This window comes from Meleagris gallopavo, chromosome 6 (genome assembly GCF_905368555.1).
Source record: "Meleagris gallopavo chromosome 6, MGAL_WU_HG_1.1, whole genome shotgun sequence".
Classification (NCBI taxonomy): Eukaryota; Metazoa; Chordata; class Aves; order Galliformes; family Phasianidae; genus Meleagris; species Meleagris gallopavo.
Genome location: NC_139409.1, coordinates 30,519,353 through 30,538,765, shown reverse-complemented (window position 1 = coordinate 30,538,765; position 19,413 = coordinate 30,519,353). Strand labels below are relative to the sequence as shown.

At 40.8% G+C, this 19,413-nt stretch overlaps 1 long non-coding RNA gene across 1 annotated transcript in view; it reads left to right on the top strand.

The window, feature by feature from the left end:
- The first annotated feature begins 11,941 nt into the window (after positions 1 to 11,941).
- Positions 11,942 to 19,413, top strand: part of LOC116216750 (uncharacterized) — a 41,502-nt gene continuing 34,030 nt past the window's right edge. The window contains exon 1 of the long non-coding RNA XR_014883880.1: positions 11,942 to 12,556. This is a non-coding gene — a long non-coding RNA (uncharacterized LOC116216750). The remainder of the gene's footprint in view (positions 12,557 to 19,413) is intronic.

The window sequence follows — 19,413 nt, the reverse complement described above, 5'->3', positions numbered from 1 at the left end:
TTCAGAATGAAAAAAAAAAAAAAGCAAAGCCACTAATTGCTGGTGAGTGGTATTTTTGCCATGTTATTCCATTACTGTGAGATACAATATAATAGGAAAAGGATCACTCCTGGGCTGACTGTGAAACAATAATGACAATAGAATAAAGCACGTTTGCAGCAAAGAACACAAGTCTTCTAAAAGAATGCTGCATGCACACCTGTTCTGAAAGAGTAGTTCAGCAATTGTGTGGGGAACACGAGGGCTGGGAAGGCTGCAAGCGTGCACCCTTAATTCATGAGCATCCCAGCTCAGCACCAGACTGACTGTTCAATTTCTACATAGCATGGGTTAAAAGCTTGCAGTCCTTTGTCTTTAAGGGATTGAGAATGTGAATTTACTGAAAACTGAAGGCAGCAACTAAAGAGTTCCACTAGGACCCCATACCGGTGATTTTTGAAACAAACAAAGTGAGTGATGTAATTACATTTTAAGTAGCTACCCTGAGCATCTTCTGGTAGCATATTCTTAGTAGCAGGTGGTTGGGTATAGAGTATAAAACTTTTCCAGGAAGCTGAGGATTTAACTGAGTGCTTATCCTAAATGCAGCCTTACCATGACTAGTTTAATCTTGTGTATAGCTAGATACAGCTACAGTTTCAATTTCCCCACCAAATGTGTGACTCATTGTACATCTTTTGAAAAGGCAGTGACCTCTAAGGTAAGGACAGCCCCAGCATCTTAATTCTGGAGTACTGAGCTCTGTCCCAACAGAAGAGCATGGGGATCTGTGATAAATAATGGCAACTGGATATGGGGAGGCATGGGAAGGCTGCAGAAGAGTGTAAAAAAAACAGGTATGGGATTAGAGCTCCAGTTTGAGGTAATGACAAAATGTCTGCGAGGCAATTGGTTTGTGAGCTGTACTTACAGGCATTATGTATCTTCTTAGGACCATCTGGAGTACAAGGAGTATGAAATGATCTCTGATATGCTGCAAAAACAACTATCCCCAAATGAGTTGTTTGGATTGAAAAGCTGCCTTTTTTTTTTTTTTTTTTTTTTGGCAGTGAAGAACTGCTTGTTGGATTTGTTTTCCAAAAAATAGGCTTTCAGAATACTTTTCATTTCTTAGAAACTGCGTGGGTTCACTGGAGTAGAATTTTAAAAATAGCAACATGAACTTCTACTACCTTTCTAACAGACAATCAGTAGGTTTCATGTCAGGATAAATTCCTGTCTAACTTACACAAGACCCTCTCTAATTGCTGCAATGATAAATGCCAAGAGAATCCTAAGAATGAAAAAATGTCCTGAGCATCATTTGGATAGTAGAATTCTTTGTTAGCCAAAATAATCCAAAGATTTTTCTTACTTTAAGATATTTATGAGCTATTTTGTGTAATATTGTTACAAAACGTGTTCAGCCATTTTTTTTTTTTTTTTAAGAACGATTCTCCTGTAAATGTGCTTTAAAAATCCTGTGAATTTTCTGGTGTCTCTAAGATTCATACATGTCAGTCTTCATGCAAATTTCTGTGTAAACATTGATGTTTTGTGGTTCAGCAGTAGGTTCCATGTTTAATAGAAATCGTATTACTCCTTCCGCTGTAACACCCATAAAAATACTGATATCTCCTGAATAAGAAGCCCTGGCTGATGTACCATAATTAAGATATGGGATACTGTATATAGGAAATACATCCTCCAGCGTACATTTTTGAAAAGAGTTTGTGTCCTTCTTACGGCTTGTGTAATTGTCTCTTACAAGTTGGTTTCAACAACTTGGGTCTTATTTCTAAAATCCGTGTCCTGGCTGAATTAAGAATATGATTTAAGAAGCATCTGACTGCTGCTTCCTAGTTTTAATTTAAGCAAATATTACCGTAAGCCAACTGGCTGTGCGTAGTGCCTTGAGGATATCTGAAGCCTTATATTTTATTATTTAGAGGTCAAAAAGGGATTAGATGTGAGAAGAAGGAGAAAATTCCACCATTATTTGAGTCAGTGTAGTAGATGGTTAGTCTGGGAATTTATGAATTGGTCAGTTTAAGACAGATATGATTATGGTGAATTGGGTACTTCTTACCTACATTCTTACTCTAGGGTATGTGTTATTCAGCTTATTCATCAGCTTGGTAAACTAATAGCTTGCACAATCCGTGCAATTTGTTCTTCAAATTCCTTCCCTTTAAATCTTGGTGATAATGTGTTCCGGTAAATTAACAGCAAAGATTTTTTTTTTTTTTTCCTTTCTGGCATTTGTCTGAAGCTTCAAATAATGTTGTTGTAGCCCTTACGAACTGAGATCAACCAATAGTAGTTGGACACATCTCTCATTTCAAAGTTGGCAGACAACCCTGAGCAATCCCACATGCAGACCTCAGCCAAGTGGAAAGAGAATGCAACACGAGGGAAGGAGATCCAGTGCTGCACTGTACAGTGGGTTGCAGGGAGGTGTGTCAGAGGAATGACTATGACTTGACGTAGTCAAATAGGAGGCTGTGGGGGGTGCATACTAATAATTAGGGTTATTTCTCCTTGGGGCTTTATTCAGTGATGGAAATGAAATGTAAAATGGATGAAGAAGATTAGGAATGACGTCTGAGGGGATGTTTAGAAGTGTAGTTTGTACCATAACCACCTTTGCTGTATGGGAGTTCCCTAGTGGCTGATTTGCTTTTGTGGTCTTGGTCCTTTTAAAAACAATGATACAATGTTGGAAACTTTTTTTGGGGGGGGGTACTTCTTGTTTTGGGTTTAAAACTTCACCTTCCCTGAAGTGTTTTATAATCATTTATACAAAATATGACTCTATGTCTAGGTGGAGGCTAGTCATGAGTGGTGTCCCACAGGAGTCTGTCTTGAGACTCTTCAGCATCTTTATTAATGACATAGACAGTGGGATTCAACTAGTTTGTTGATGATGCTAATCTGAGTGGTTTGATTGATATAATACAAGCAAGGGATGGCATCCAGAGGGATCAGGACAGGCTTGAAAAGTGAGCCCACAAGACCCCAGTGTGGTTCAACAAGGCTGAGTGCAAGGTTTTGAGTTTGAGTCAGGGCAACCTCTATACAGATTGGCAGAAGAACTCATTAAGAGCAGTCCTGCAGAGAAGGACTTGGGGGTTCTGGCGGATGAGAAACTTGACCAGAGCCAGCAGTGTGCACTTGCAGTCCAGAAGGACAGCAATATCCTGGACTGTATCAAAAGAGGGATAGCCAGCAGGGCTAGGGTGGTGATTGTCCCACTCTGTTCTATGGAAATAGGCGGAAGAGTGATCATCTGTTGAACAAAGATTGAAAGTGCTGAGTAGCTGTCTCATTCCCTTGGGCAACACAGCCTGGACACCCCAAGAGGTGAGAATCCCTTGGAGAAAACAGGTCACGTTCCTGAAGTCTTACTGTTTTGCAGTCTGTACCCTGGAGCAATCAGCATGACCTTTGTTTACTAATTTGCCTCTAAATGTGCAATTTCCTCCTTACCCACTTATCTCTAAGCAGTCTGTAATATTCAGCAGGGAGAGTAGCCATGGACTTCGAGTGGATAGACTTTTATAGAATCTCTGTAAAGCACTTTCTAAAGGGCATATATGCACATAATTTCACTTGAAGAATTAAGTCCCTGTTCAAGCAAAGGAAGTGCTTTAAAAACAGCTGGAAGCATCCTTTCCTTTCCTTTCCTTTCCTTTCCTTTCCTTTCCTTTCCTTTCCTTTCCTTTCCTTTCCTTTCCTTTCCTTTCCTTTCCTTTCCTTTCCTTTCCTTTCCTTTCCTTTCCTTTCCTTTCCTTTCCTTTCCTTCCTTTCCTTTCCTTTCCTTTCCTTTCCTTTCCTTTCCTTTCCTTTCCTTTCCTTTCCTTTCCTTTCCTTTCCTTTCCCTTCCTTTCCTTTCCTTTCCTTTCCTTTCCTTTCCTTTCCTTTCCTTTCCTTTCCTTTCCTTTCCTTTCCTTTCCCTTCCTTTCCTTTCCTTTCCTTCCCTTTCCTTTCCTTTCCTTTCCTTTCCTTTCCTTTCCTTTCCTTTCCTTTCCTTTCCTTTCCTTTCCTTTCCTTCCCTTTCCTTTCCTTTCCTTTCCTTTCCTTTCCTTTCCTTTCCTTTCCTTCCTCCTTTCCTTTCCTTTCCTTTCCTTTCCTTTCCTTTCCTTCCCTTTCCTTTCCTTTCCTTTCCTTCCATCTGTCCACCCTTCCCTCCCTCCTCCTTTCTCTCCATATTGGTTTCCATCTCTTTTTTTATGAATATGTAAAAAAATGATAGATTTACAAATACTTCCACTTTTATCTACTTTCTTACCTTGACTATATGGAGTAGGTAAGGTACAGTTTTCCCCATTTTGTGTGGGATCTTTTGGATGTCTCTGAAATCTGGCTTTGCAAAACTCTCATGCCTCAGCTGAAGGAACAGAGATGTGGATTCACTAGCCAAGATCTTTCTGTTTTATTCAGCCTGAAGCTGACTATCTTGTGAAGTTGGAAAGCTGGTAAAATGAAAATTATAAAAAGAGGAACAAACTAGCTTAAAAAGTCTTAGTTGCTCAACTTTCACTTTTCAGCGTCAGAATTTAGTTCCCTATTTTTGTACTTATCATAGTGGATTTTTCTAGAGAAACAGTCTCTAAAATTCTACTCTGAGCACTCCCTTCCTTCCAGAATAAAACTAAAATATTGGACAGAAGGTTGTTAAGAAACTATTTTACCAATTTTGTAATTGTAAGCCTGAAACATCTCTGAACAAACAATAGCTTATTTTTTGGACTATGTCCATATTTTTTTACCCATTTTAATTACCAATGCAAATCCATCATAAAGGCAGATTTCATACCCTTTGCATGGATGATACTGGGTTAATCTGCCCCATGGCATGAGAGTAGGGTCACCCACAGCACATTTACAAGCTTGTTAAATTTGCTGTCATTAAAGCTGAGTGTCATGGCAAAGTGAGATACAATGAACAGTGAAATAGTTATTATTTCTGCTGCCCTTCATTTAATCTTCAATATATGACATCAAAGTAAGGGGAAACAGGAAATGTCCCACATTAGTCAATCTTGTAGCTCAAGAAAACCTTTATCCTCCTGTAATATGAAAGCAAACTTCCTTTGACCACAATGTAATTTGCTAAATGCTTGTGATTTTACAACCTACAAATGAATGGTATTGCAAAAGGTAGGACAGAAATTCTGAAAGATGGATATTCTGTTTTATTTGGGGCAAGAAAAAGCTTGCTCATATAAGAAAATGAAAGCAAGCTATGTGGCAATTAATCCAGCAGTTAGTTCAAGAAAGCAATAAAGAATTAAAACCATGTCCACCTAAAGAAATTCTCTTCATGGTGTTTTGTTTTTAAGATGCCCTATCCTAAAATATTGTTTGTTTGTTTGTTTGCTTTATGCACAGTATCTTGTCATAAACCTGATGACTGCTCAGTACTTACACTTACCTGACAGAACACATACGCTACTTCTAAGACACTTCTAGACAAAGCTGTGTTGTTTTTTTTTTTCCAGAATTTTTGTTGTCCCACTAATGCTGTTTGAAAACTTTCACTGTGAAACTTTGCTTTAAATTTAAATCTATTTTGGACAAGGGCATGATCCCTTGAAATAAGATTTCTAATCCTGTGAAAATACTTTTTCAGTTGCCCTTCTGAGACATAATTCGGATGGATCAGCCTTTGTTACTGATGCACATACTTTCTGCTTCAGTATAAAAATAGTACAAAATATGAGTATGTGGACTTATGTGCAGGTACTGGAGGTGAATTTTTTTTTATGGCAGCCACCATGCTATGCCTCACAGCCCTCTGTAGACTGTTTCTGATGGCCAGAGCTACATCACAAGCCTACACTTCTGCACAGAATTTAGCAGTTTCTAGTGCCCTCGTGCTGGCCAAGCTTTGCTGTTACAGACCACAGCACCAGGAGAGCTGCAGCGGTTACCAAGTGCAAACCAAAGGGGAGTACAGCCCTGCAAAGAGGTATAGACCACACTTATGGTACTGTAGTCTTCCCTTGGTGTGCTCTGTGCAGCGATGCTGATGTGCATGAGGTTCTGCAGAAAACCTTTAGCATCCAACGAGTCTCACGTGTCTTAGTGGGTTTGCATTAAATCCTTCTGGCATGAACCAGGAGGAAAGATGCTTAAATGGCATGTAAAAACAGATCAAACATACATCCACAATTCTGTGATACAGTCTCTCAGATTCCAATGATCTTTGGCTCAGGGTCGTAAGGAACCTTCATTTTTATCACTGTAACAGATAGCCCTTGATCAAATTAATGAAAAAAAGATATTCAATTACTTTTTGAGTCCATCTAAGCTTTTACCTGCCACAGCATCCTGTGGAAGGAAGAATCACAGCCTCAGTATTTATTGTTTATTTTGAACTTTCTTCTTGCTATTTTCCTTTTAAAACCTCCTTCCTTCTGAATTTGTACTCAGTGTTTCACCTTTTCTGCACTATTATATGGATTTATAGACCTTTGAAATATCCCTTCTCAACCATTCCTTTCCCAGGATGAAGTGTCCTAGCCTTCTGGGACATCTCTTATTTAAAAGCTATTCTGTAGTTTGATTGCCCCCATTAATCTTTGCAGTACTCTTTTTTGGTTATTTCATGTCCTTTTTAAGATGGAAGGTTATAGAAGTACTCAAAATGCAGATACTCTAAATTTAAATGAGAATTCCTTTATTTTTATCCCATTAAAGGTTTATTCCTTTAAAACACTTTGTCAAATGTCCTTTGGAAATCCAGTGCCTCATTAGTCTACAAAATCATAGACTTCTTCAAAGAACTCCAGTAGATTTGTGAAGCATAACTTCCCATTTGGAAAACCCTTGCTGTGTCTTTTTTTTGGGGGGGGCATAGCATATACATTTGCATTTGTTTTCACCCATTTATATTTGACTGCTTTTTTTTTTTTTCCTACCAATTTTCCCAGAATGTGAGTGCTATGCCTTCGTTTGATATCACTCCAAGAACTGTGGCTTCAAAGGAGCAGTGATAAACTGTACCATATATAAATACACACACAACAGTATACATATGTGCATGCTAAATTGCACACATTTTCATATAATTATATATACAAAATGTTTAACAAAATATATGCTGCATTATTATATTACTATTGTAAAATAGATGATGTAATAATTCCATATTTGTATAAATATATATATTTACAGGGCATTTCTGCTTTCCTACTGTAACCACATATCATGCAATTGCAAGAATGATTTTAGAGAATGGCATGAATGGCTATTTTATGAATCTTTTCATGGAATTGGTAGTGGAATAATTTTCACCTGGGGATTTCCCTAGGAAACATCAGCTCCTAGTGAAACACAGTGAATAATTTGCATACAGTTGTAGAGGAAGGAATAGTACCATGCAACAAGTATGACTCCAATGGCATTTTCATCATCACAATTTCCTTCTTTCCACAACTCAAAAAAAACAAAACAAAAAACAAAACAAACAAACAAAAAAACCACAAAAAAAAACACAAAAAGAACCCCCCCCCCCCCCCCCCAAAAAAAAGAAAAACAAACAAACAAAAAACCAAAGACCAACAAAGGGCTCCTTTAAAATCAAACTGCTTTAATACATTCATGATGTTGAAGCAGATGGTCACTCACAGACAATGGCAAGAAATGGGCTGGCATGCAGTACATGTTTTGCCATAGGTGAGGGGCACAGGTGGCCTATTCCTGCCCAGCACATGCTACAAGGAGAAGTGTGGCCAGAGTCAGTCAGACCACAGAGACCTCTGTTTTTTACTGAAGATGATGCTAGCCCAGAACCTGTCCCCATATCGCAGCAGGAACAGTGGCAGTCACTATATGCGGTTGTTCCCTAATACTAAGTATGTGCACAATTCTCAAGAGGATCTAAGGTCACAACCTTTGAGACAGAACGTTTGGATGCTAACACTCATTATTGCTCAATCTTACCTGAACGTGCTGGCACTTCACAGGGAATGATAAGCATGTCTTCAGTTTTGGATACAGTCTGGTTACATTTTTTCTATAAAGCACAGTATGCAGGAAAGATTTTTCTTTAATAAATTGATCATTTACAAAATTAATCACAACTGTTCCCAATCCATTGCATTTTCCCTTTTTTGTCATGTAAATTATTTGCCATTTTGATATATTTTGTCTCTCATGTTTATGATCTGAATGCAAAAGAAAAGTAGTGTTTTGAAATACTAATCACAGGAACTAATCTTTTCTCTGTTTTAGAGGATGTTGAAGCCTTTACAGCAGAAGCCGTAGTCTTTATATTTTGAAAAGCATTGTGGTTTGTGAAAGAAAAGATTTCTTCACATTGAAGGAGTTGAGAAAGGTCAGTATAAGAAAAAAAGTGCTTAGGTGTTAGCTCTTTTCTTTTTTCAATGTAGTTATTCCATTACCAAACTTAAAATGCGTCATTGTCGTGCAAATGAAACATGTTCCTTGAAAAAAAGTTCTTGAGACGTAGATCTTGGGAGCTTGCCCCTCTCTTACCCACAGATCCACACAATCTCATCAGAGGAGGCTATCTGGTTAGTCAGCCATGACCAGCCTTTAACCAATCTATAAAGACCTTGTTGTCACCTTGTTGACGTTAAAGTGGCTGAAATGACTTCCAGGAGGATTTGCTCCATTACTTCGTGAACCTGAGATGCAGCTTGCTGGTCTTCGTTTCCCTAGGTTGTCCTTATTATCGTTCTTGAGGGATGGCTGTGATGTTTGTGTTTTCCCAAACATTACACATCTCCCCCAGTCATTGTGACCTTTCAATAATGCCACAGAGGGACCTTTCAGTAACTCCCTCAGGACTTCCAGGTACATCTATGGATAGTCTATGGACTTGTATGTACGCAATTGACTTTAGCATGCCATAGCTGTGCCCTTTTCTAATGCAGGTAACAAGCCACCCTGCCAGGGCACTGAGGGCACCAATAGGCAGGAATTGCTTTGATCACCCTCAGCTGGAACCTCCACCCATGCACCCACTGCCCATTGGCTTAGGAGCTCTACTTAAGCTCATGCCCAGGTCAATACCACTCTTGAATTATGTTGTAATTTTAGGCTATGTTTTTAGTTCTGTTTTGTTCTGATTATGAAGAAATATTTGAATTTATTGGTTTGACTTCAGATGTGACTTGTTTGCTTTGCCTGATGGTCACTGATGGGACTTCTGCTCAGTACTGTGGGACTTGGTAAGTTCCCTGCCTATTCTGTCCTTACCCTTGGTTCCTAGTCTCTGGTGGAGTTCTCTTTTTGTTGCTCCCTGACATGTTCCCACAAATTACCCTAGCAGGCTAAAGGAAATGAGAAACCAGATGGCAGACCTTACTGGTGAAAGCAAAAGAAAGAATTAAAAAAACCAAAAACATTGATTACTTATTTTAGTCCGCTTCATGTCTTCTGTGGCTATCTTTCCCACCTCACTATACAGCAGAGCTGTGTTTTCCTTAGATTTCATCTTGTTACCAACAGGCAAAAGAAGTTGTTTTTACCGATTTGTATACCACCTGCAAGTTTCAACCAGAACTTCGGCCTTCCTACCTTTGCTCCTGTGAATTCAAGCACTGTTTCCATACTTCTCCTGGGTAGCCTATTTTTGCTTTGACCTTCTGTGTGCTTTCATTTGATATTTGAGCTCAGCCAGGAAATGAATGACCCTTCCATAGGGCCCTTCTCACACACTTACTTCCTGCATGTCAGAATGGGCTGTGCTCGTGCTTTGAGGAGGTTTATTATCGAAGACCACCCGTATGTTCTATGAAGCTGGGCTTGGTTCATGGCTCTGCATGCCCTTGTAACTTTCTTAAGATGCTACTGATCTCCAGCTGATCCATCCTGATGCTGTGTGGGGTACTTACATCTTTCATGTGGCGACCTATTGCCTCAACCAGGGTGACCTAGAGAAGGTTCTTTGGTCCCTCCCAAGCCCTCCCTGCCACCAAGGATGAGGAGAATAGCATCTTCCTGCAGCAGTCCTTCCTGAGCTGAGCTCTCTGCTGGGTGCCAGGTGCTGCTCTGCAGATGTCAGATGTTGCCTCCAATGGTACATTAGCACCATTGCTGCACTGTCTTGAGTGGGGGTCTGAGCCCTTTCACACCTCTGCTGTGATGGCTCTCAGTGCCAAGGTGACCAGAAGTGCACAAATAGTTGTGGGTTGCTTCCTGTCAGGGAAGCCCCCAGGAAGCCTGGCTGCTGGAGCTGGTCTGCAAGCAGAACTATGGTTTGGCTTAGTCTGCAGGAAATATTACAGGTTTTCTTAGTTTTAGTCCACTCATCTTTTATTATGCAAAACCAAACTGCTTTTAGCTACTGTTCCTTCTTGGACATAGAAGCATCTTTGCCCTAGAGCTCAATGCCACTTTCTGTCGTGCTTCTGTGAGTCGTGCTTTGCTGGGTCACATCTGAGATGTCAATTATGTTGGGCTGGGAACGCAAAGAAGCTGTACTGAGTAAAACTTGCACACAGAACATAGATGATGAAGCAGATGGGAATAAGGACAAAATAGCCCTAATTCCACAGAAGTTGTAGAAAAAGATGCTGCAGTTTGCTTGTGGTGAACGCAAAAGCGCGTTGTGTTTCATTGGGTATTATCCTGATCAGTGTGAATAACAGCTAATTGGGGGGAAAAAAAAATAAAAAAAAAATTAAAGAAGCCCCCTTAAACTCTATTTTAAAATCCATACAATTCTCAGGGGATTTGAAGTGCTAATATGTACTTAAAGAGAGGCTAAAAATGTAGCCGCGCGTAATTACGGCAGGGAAAAAAAAAGTCCCCAAGCAGAGCTGCAGAGCTTCCCTGAAATGTGGCAGTCAGCACGGTGCGCCTCAGAGGAAAGAGGAGAGCAGGCTTTGTGCTGCGTAGCCCCAGCCGCGCAGGTTCAGCGGGCAGCCTCCGAGCAGCGGGCGGGGCGGGACGGGGCGGGGCGGGGGCTGCTCGGGCTGCGGCGGGCGCTAGGTGGTGCCAGCGGCCCGCGCTGCTGCGGGGCCCCTACGCCCCTAGGACAAGGGCTCTTCCCTTCTTTTCCCTTTTCCCCTCTTTTTTTTCTCCTTATCTGTTCCAGCGAATAAGTTATAAACAATGGGGAAAATATGAAAATTGTCTTGCCAGAAATGCAAAGTAGACTGTATGAGTAGAGACCAGTAGAAAAACACTGAAAGTAAATTAAATAAAGCGGAGAGAAAGGGGAAGTTACGCTTTCAGTCACACCCTTTGGTCAAATGCTGAATCGTTTCTGATTAGAACTTGTGCCTTACTGTGTGGAGCACTGTGGGGTGCTGGGCTCCTTGCTTCACCCTCAGGAGAAGTTATTGGAATTGCTAAGGGAGAAGAAAGATACGGAGCTCTTGGAGCGAGTCTGGAGGAGGGCCACTAGGATGATCAGAGGGCTGGAGCACCTCTCCTGTGAAGAAAGGTTGAGGGAACTGGGCTTGTTTAGCTTGGAGAACAGAAGGCTCCGGGAAGACCTCTCTGTGGCCTTTCAGTACTTGAAGGAAGCATATGAACAGGAGGGGAAATGGCTGTCTACAAGGTAGACAGTGATAGGACAAGGGGGAATGGTCTTAAACTGAGACAGGGGAGATTTATGTTAGATATTAGGAGAAAGTTTTTGACACAGAGAGTGGTGATGCACTGGGACAGGCCAAGGAGGCTGTGGATGCCCCATCCCTGGAGGCATTCAAGGCCAGGCTGGATGTGGCTCTGGGCAGCCTGGTCTGGTGATTGGTGACACTGCCCGTAGCAGGGGGGTTGGAACTGGATGATCATTGTGGTCCTTTTCAACCCAGGCCATTTTATGATTCTGTAAAGAAAAGGCTTTCAGACAGAAGACCATTAAACATCTATATGAAATGCTATTTCTGTGTTAAAACGGAAAGCTTCAAATACACTGAAATGTTCTTTGCGTGGCTGTGGATGGTACCACCTATCTTGTCTGGCTCAGGCACACCCTGGCTGTGCCTGACAGCAAGAGCAATCTTGTGATAACTTCTAATTCAGAGGGCTTTCAGCCATCCAAGCTACAAGTGCTACTTGATATTGCAGGAAAGTTTGCACAATTTGTGTATAAGTCTCTGAGGGATTTGCTCACTTGACTAGGAGTGTGCAGTGCAGAGGCTGGAACAGAGGCTGTGGATCCATAGACAACCCAGGGCAAGACTGCAACGCCATCACAGCTAATAGAGTGATAAGGTGACTGTTACAGACTGTAGCTGATCCATTGGTTCCAGATACACTCAACAATTAGTAACTAGACATGCTGACTTGCAATAAATCACTCAAACTGAAGGATGTTTCTACACTTCACTCATAGTTCCAAGAGAGCATTATTTTCTAGTTAGCTTCTCCGCTACTGAGTATTTGGCTTTTTTTTTTTTTTTTTTTTTTTTTTTCCCCTTTATTTCTCTGTAGTTCTGTGATTGTTCTACAGCAATTCTGCATTAACTTGAAATGGTTTAAAATCTATCAGGCCAAGATCTGAGTAACCACATGTGCCAAAGCAAAAATATTGTGGTGGAGCCCAAGCTAGTGATGAAGACTGTGCAAGATGTGAAGAAGTGAAATTAAGGTAGGTTGGCAATCTGGAATGAGCTGTGGGTAGGGATTTAAGTAAATGCTTTAACTATTAACTTGCAGTTGGAGCATGGGAAATGCCAGAATACATTATAACATAGTTTGTGTATTATATGTAATGCTAATTTGTATACTATTCATATGATAATTATGCAACATTGATTCCAATTTTATGTAGTATAATACATAATATGGCTGTAATTTTATAATTGCAGCAAATTATAATATTCCATATGTTAATATACAAGTCATTCAGATTCTAAAGCACATGGAGCAACAAATCTGGTTTTCCTTTCCAATGGTCTTGGTATATTTGAATGGTCCCCATAGACCAAAATCCAAAAAATAATTGCTTGTCTCTTCACCATCTCAGAATTCTCACTTGTTTTTCAACAACTTCTATCTGTGGCACCATTCAGCAGTAGATAAAAACATCACAGTATGACCTGCTGGTGTGGCTGCCAGCTAATGCTGCTCGTAAGCCTCACACATCTCGTATTTACAGCCCTGAGCTCCAGCCACAAGGCTGGCTGCAGACAGGCTGAAATGGCAGAGGAACCAGAGGAGTTTTGTTTCTATGTCTCTGTTCTTACGCAGAGCTGGTAAACTCTTGGCTGTGTGCTCCCAGTAAGGGAGGTACGCTTTGCTCCAGGCACTTCAGATGCATGACTCACTTCTACTGTATTCCTTACATGTAAAAATATCTTTAAGATGGCTTATTAGTAAAATTGTTCAGTAAACAATGCTGCATAATTCATTTCATATACAGAGAGCTTTAAAGTCTAATGTACTAATGTGCTACATAATGTACTGTGTGCCTTCAGTGGAATGCAAATGCAGGCGTATGTTCTTGACTTCAGTAGCGTAGGCCAAGTCTTTAAAACATCAGTTACTGCTGTCCTGACTTCTCTGCTCTCTGTCAGTCCATAGTTACCCATTTGCAATCCCCTGCTGGTCTCTCAAATAAGTGGATAATATTTAGGTGAAATGCTGTAGCCACCAGAAATGCTTCCTCTGTGATTGATGATGAACACAAAGTCCTTAGCTGGATCCTGCTCATCTGTTTATAGTAAAGGTGTTTGTCATTGATATTGTCATTGAAATCCGTAAGTGTTCCTAGGGGTTGTATGTTGAGCTGTTTCAGGAAAGTGTTCAATTTCTATTCCTTATATAAGTTGGGAGCTCCCCAAAACCAATAAATAAATTGGAAATTGTTTCTGTCGGGAAAGCAGATGTTTCTACTTTTTCTACAATTTGTGTTGTCTTTCAGATAAGTTTTAAAAGTCATAAGTTCCAATGAGGGATGATTGTGCTAGAGCTTATTTTGATGTTGAGATAACAATACTGAGTAGATAAGGATTAATATCAGCAGTGTTACTGATGGTCACTGAAACATAACAGAAAGTTGCCATGTATGGTCTTTTATAGACATATTTTAGAGATGGAGAGAATTCCTGTAATGTGTGTATATATGTGTGTGTGTGCGTGTGTGTGTGTGTATATATATATATATAAAATTGTGTGTGTGTGTGTGTATGTATGTATGTATGTGTATATATATATATATATAATTTCCGATGTCCAAACTGGCATATCTTGATCCTTCCAGATCGGATTACTCATCATTTGCTTTTTGTGGTTGCCCATCTTTATGCAAGGTCCAGGAAGAAGAGTAACTCAATACTAATTAGTCTGTAGAAATGAGGAGTTCAATTACTAGTAACACTGATTAATAACACTTCTGCAAAGTTCCTTGATTCTTTGCCTTGCTAAGCATCTGCATAGCCTGTACCTTAGAACTTTACAGCTTAATCATACATTGCTTTATATCCATTATCTGTTCTTTGGGAGGTCCCTTGTTCTTGAATTGGAAGAGACTGTGAATGATCATTCACTTTCTTTATGCCACTTACAATTTTATAGGTTTATCTCATTGCTTATGAGTCTTCTCCTCTCCAGGCTGAGTTTTAATTTACTCAGATCTCAGACAGATTTTTCTAATGTATGTGCCTGTAACTTTCAGCTGGTGAGCAAGCAATGAAGAGAACTGACAGTTTCAAGACAGCTCAAAAAAGATAAACAGCATTGGAAAAAAACATCTTTAGATTAAGGTTTTGCATTAAGTTTGTAAATCTGATCTTGGGTAACCAAGACTTTGTTCAGAATTAAAAAAGCAATTTCACGCTGGTGGGATACACAATGATTATTAACTATCCTTTTGATCCATTTCAGAGTGCTTTCATACTTGCAGTAGCAAAACCGTTCAGGTGCTGAATCTTTATGATGTTCTGTGCTGTTGAATAGTTATGTTGGACTGCTTAATACTGATTTCTTAGGTGCGTTGCCACTTCAGCTGTGGATAGGGAGAGCTAGATTGCAGTTCTTTGTATTTGTTTCAATTTCCTTAATTTCTTCTCTTCACCTTTGGAAGAGTAACGCTTTGGCTGAATGATTTGTATTTGAAATCTGTCTTTATTATTTTGTTGCTAATGAACCTGAGCTGCTGCTGTGCAGAAACCTGTCAGTCTTACATTAGGCAGCAGCAAAAGCCACAGCGCAATCCAGCGGTTCCTATAGCCTCATCCAAAATGTGTGGTTTAACACATATTCAACAAACAAACAAACAAAGCAACTCTGATAAATGAAGATGGTTTCTTAGAATCCAAGTAACTCAAAAGAAGCTGAAATCGGATCAAGGCAATACTACTGTGAAGACTGGAGGCATTGTTGAGATTTTTATCAACTTTATTTTTTTAAGTTAGATCCCTCTATTTCAGGAAAGAAATCAAGATGACTGACAGGAACATTAGTAATTTATACAAAGGAACTATTATCTGAACAGGAACCATCATCAATGTCCTTTAGAGGAAGGAGAGATGAGGGTGGCAACAGACACTGAAATTGAAGCCTACAGTGGAAAGAGCCACTGCTCTCTTCAGTGATTGGAATGGGATGAGATGCACCAAAAGCAAAAAGTCAGATTTAAGTGATGTACAACTGTTGTCATATTTTATGGCATTAGGAGCAGCTTACGGATGCCTCTTGCTCTGCTTCTGGCTGGTCTCTGCCTGGCTCACTCGTCATTGGCAACTCTTACGGTTCTGCTGGGGAACCTGGATGCACAGCTGGCTCCCAACAGGAGCCAGGGTAGCAAATCTGGCCGTGCTCTTTCAGAGCTGTTCCAGTGAAACATACAGCTGTGTCTAGCTGTATTCTCCCACTGTCATAATATGAAAACCTGACATCACTTTTGCCCCCCACCCACCCCTCTGCCCCCTTTTTATTTTTTTGGCCTGTATTACAGATGGTTGCTCAGTCAGGCACAGATTTACCCAGGATGTTTTTTGCTTCTGTTAGTACCAGCCATCATCACATTCCTGTGCATATCAGGTTATGTGGATAAGCCATAAGGCCAAACAGCCTCTTGTTGACATCAGGTGTTAATCTGCCCCAGCACTATAGGAACTCTGGTACTCAAGCTTTCACTCCTTTTTTTTTTTTCTTTTTTTTTTTTTTTCTTTTTTTCCCCCCCCATTATCTACTACACTCAGTTCATTATCTTTTAAATATCACTTGTTGAAAATATTTCAGTAGTTGCATTTTAGATGTCGTGTTGTTAATTTGGTATAATACCCAGAAAAGCATTCTGAGCAAACTGCTCTGCATGCATGGTTGTTTTAAATGAAAGTAATGTGGCACTGCTAGTACAGGTGGTGATTTCACCCTCATTCACTCCCTGTGCTGCAGCAATCTCTGCCTGATATGAGCAAAAGGCACTTGTGTGGTCATGCTGGAAAGGGGAACTGGTTTCTGAGCTGATTGCTTTAGCTGGCTTTCAGCTGGATCAGTTTTCCAGCCTGATCCTCCACAAACAGCAGAGAAGTGATGGTGTGGGCAAAGAATCGTGCCCTGGTGCAGGAGAGTCTGACTTTCATTTTATGGAGAAGGAAGTTATGTTGGCATAAAGAGTTGTGTGCCTGCGAGGGTGTACCCCTTTGATGGTCATAAACAAGTTAACCATGCATTGCAAGCATTGCATACACCATGCCAACTTACTGTAGCATCTAACAGTATATATTGACCCTGTACCTAATTACAGCAACAAAACTATAAGTTTGGAAAGGAATTAATTGAAATAGGCCATGGTAAGCATTGTTAACTACTTTATGAATTTCTTATTCGAATGTTGGCATTCTGTATTTTCGTAATCAAGTCAGGCTGATCAACAACAGTCTGTTTTATTTCTTTTTTTTTGTTAGAGTTTTTTTTTAAACCCAATTTTGATATAATTCATTATTCACTTGAGGTGACATTAGAATAAATTAATATTAAAATATTTAAATGTAGAATAAAGATTTTGAAAAGTTACAAGGATTGATCACCTGAGATGCAATGTTGATGCTTCATTAGTCATAGATCTCCATGTTGCTAGGCTGAGGTGCCTCTGTTTTGCCTTATTAGCATTTTTTTTTTAATGCTGAGTGGACTGTATTTAGGTTGCACTGTATACAATTTAATAATGGCTCCTGTCAACTGCCAAAGTTACATGTGCAAACTGGAATATCCTTTACTTCAAACCATAGCAATGTAGGCTTCCTAGCAAGATGATTGATGCCCTGAAACTGTCAACGTTTAAAAGCTTTTTAAATAATGCTTTTACTAATATGCTTTACCTTTTGGTTAGCCCCGAAGGGGTCAGTTGGTTGGACTTTATTTTTCTTGGTTCTTTCCAATTGGATCTATTTTATTCTGGAAATTTATAAAAATAGCTGTAAAATCTTTGTATGGCTTGATTTTTCTCCTTGCTAAAGGTTTACCTTTCCAGTAAATTATAAAGTGTGTTGCTGATGTTGTTCATTCCAAAAGAAATTCCAAATCTGATTTTGTAGTCAGATTAAGATTTGGGAACAGGAACTCTAATGGAGTGAGAGAGGAATAGTTTTTTGTGCAAGGTGTGACCCGAGCGTAGCATTTGTACTAAAAAGGCCGGATTTTTTAGCATTCTCTGGTGTTGACTTTGGGCCACGTGCAGAGAGAGGAGGTTTCTGAACCCCCTTGAGATCCTGTCCAATCCTGAACAAATAAATGGCTGCACTGCTAGTTCACCTTGCTCACAGCCCTGAGGGGTGAGGTGGAAAAATCCCTTTGCAACCAGGGATGTGCCCTGCTCCAGCCTACAGTAACTGGGCTGGGGTAGGGACAGGAAGGGAACAGGTGCAGATGCCCAGCAGATGGCTGGAAGTCCTTAATCTGAGCGATAATGCTAATGTAGCCATATGGTAAAGAGCCATAGGAGAAGCCATTTTTCTAATAGCAGGCAATATCAAGTGATTAAGCCCTTTGACATCTGCACTGTAGTGGAAGAGTGGGGGAGCTACTCTGGACCATTCACAGGTTGACAATTCACCAACTCCATTATAGACAGTAGCACTTTGTGTGCAGGAGCCTTCCCTCCATCTAAAGGAGGCAGTGTTTGTTTGTCCTGTAGATGGCTGTCAAAGTAGGATCTTGTTCTGTGCAGATCAGGCAGGGAAGTGCTCAGCCCCTGGGTTGTGCAAACTGGACAGATGTCCCAGTATTGTTGTGAGAGAGTGCTTGAGGGGATCATGGTCCTGATACTTCAGGAGTGGTGTCTCCTGAATCAGACATCTGCCAGATGTCAGCAGAAAGTGATAAAAGAGAACCAAAACCCTTTGGTGGAAGGCTGAGAACTGCAGAGGGCAGGGGCGGTTGGAGGGGATGAAGTGTGAAGTGATGCGTGTTGGCTCAGCCAATGTCACTCTTAAACTGCCTGGAGTTTCCCATTGTTTTTAAGACAATAGATACAAATCCGAGCTTGTCTTCCTTCCTCAAAAGCTGTTTCCAATGGCTTTGCTCTGGAAAAATCTTATGCTTCCCCTGGCTAATCATCCTTGGCCTGGGGCCTGGAGATGCGATGCAGCTTGTCCCTCCGGAGAGCTTAGCCCAACCTGCCAGGCCTGCAGGTGTGCTTTGAGTGCAAACCCAAAGGCAGGCACATGAAGCACCAGCAAATGGAGGAGGACAGTGCCTGGCCCTGGGCACTGCCTGGACCTGACTGTTTGCACTTGCCTTTCTCTGGCCCAAGGACAAATGCAGAGGCAGCAGTGGTTCCTTTGCCCTGGGGCAGAGATCAGGCAAAGCCAGCATGCAGAGACACAACTTTCCATTCCTCTGACTTGGATTTGATGTTTTTTGTTTTTGTAGTTGTGTGTGGTGCCAACCTGATCTTTGTTCCTGACTGCTTTTAAAAAATGAGTCTCAAAAATACCCTTACCTGTGGTCATTAGTTGCCACTCCAGTTATATTTACTTTCTGTTTTTTTGCCCTCCTTAAATCCTCAGCAGAGAAGCTTACGGTTTTGCATTTGCAGCTGTGTCATGTTAATGAAAAGACAGCTTTAAAATGGATTAAAAGCAGGCAGAAGATTGAATGACCTCTGTGCAGACACCAATGGGATGTAGATTTCAGTCAGCGGGCCTGATTTTGCTGATGTGTGCCCTGTGGGATTTGTATTATGGCAATGTACTATGCATGCTACAAGCCCATTGCAGCTCCTGCCTGATGTGATGTGTTAGGGGTGCTCAAATCCATCACTAGAGCAGCACAACATGTGCCTTTCTGGTTCACAGAATACTCCCACGGCCTCTTCGGCTTTCTGGAAAGTGCAGCTGGGGCAAACACACTGGGCTGGCAGGTTGATGATCTGCATCGTCCTGAGGGACAAGGTGGACAAAGGCGCCTTTCTGGGCTTCTGGACATGTGGTCTCAGATCTTGGGTTGTAAGGAAATAAACCTTCCCAGGATGTGGGGTCTCATGGGAAAAGTCTTCTG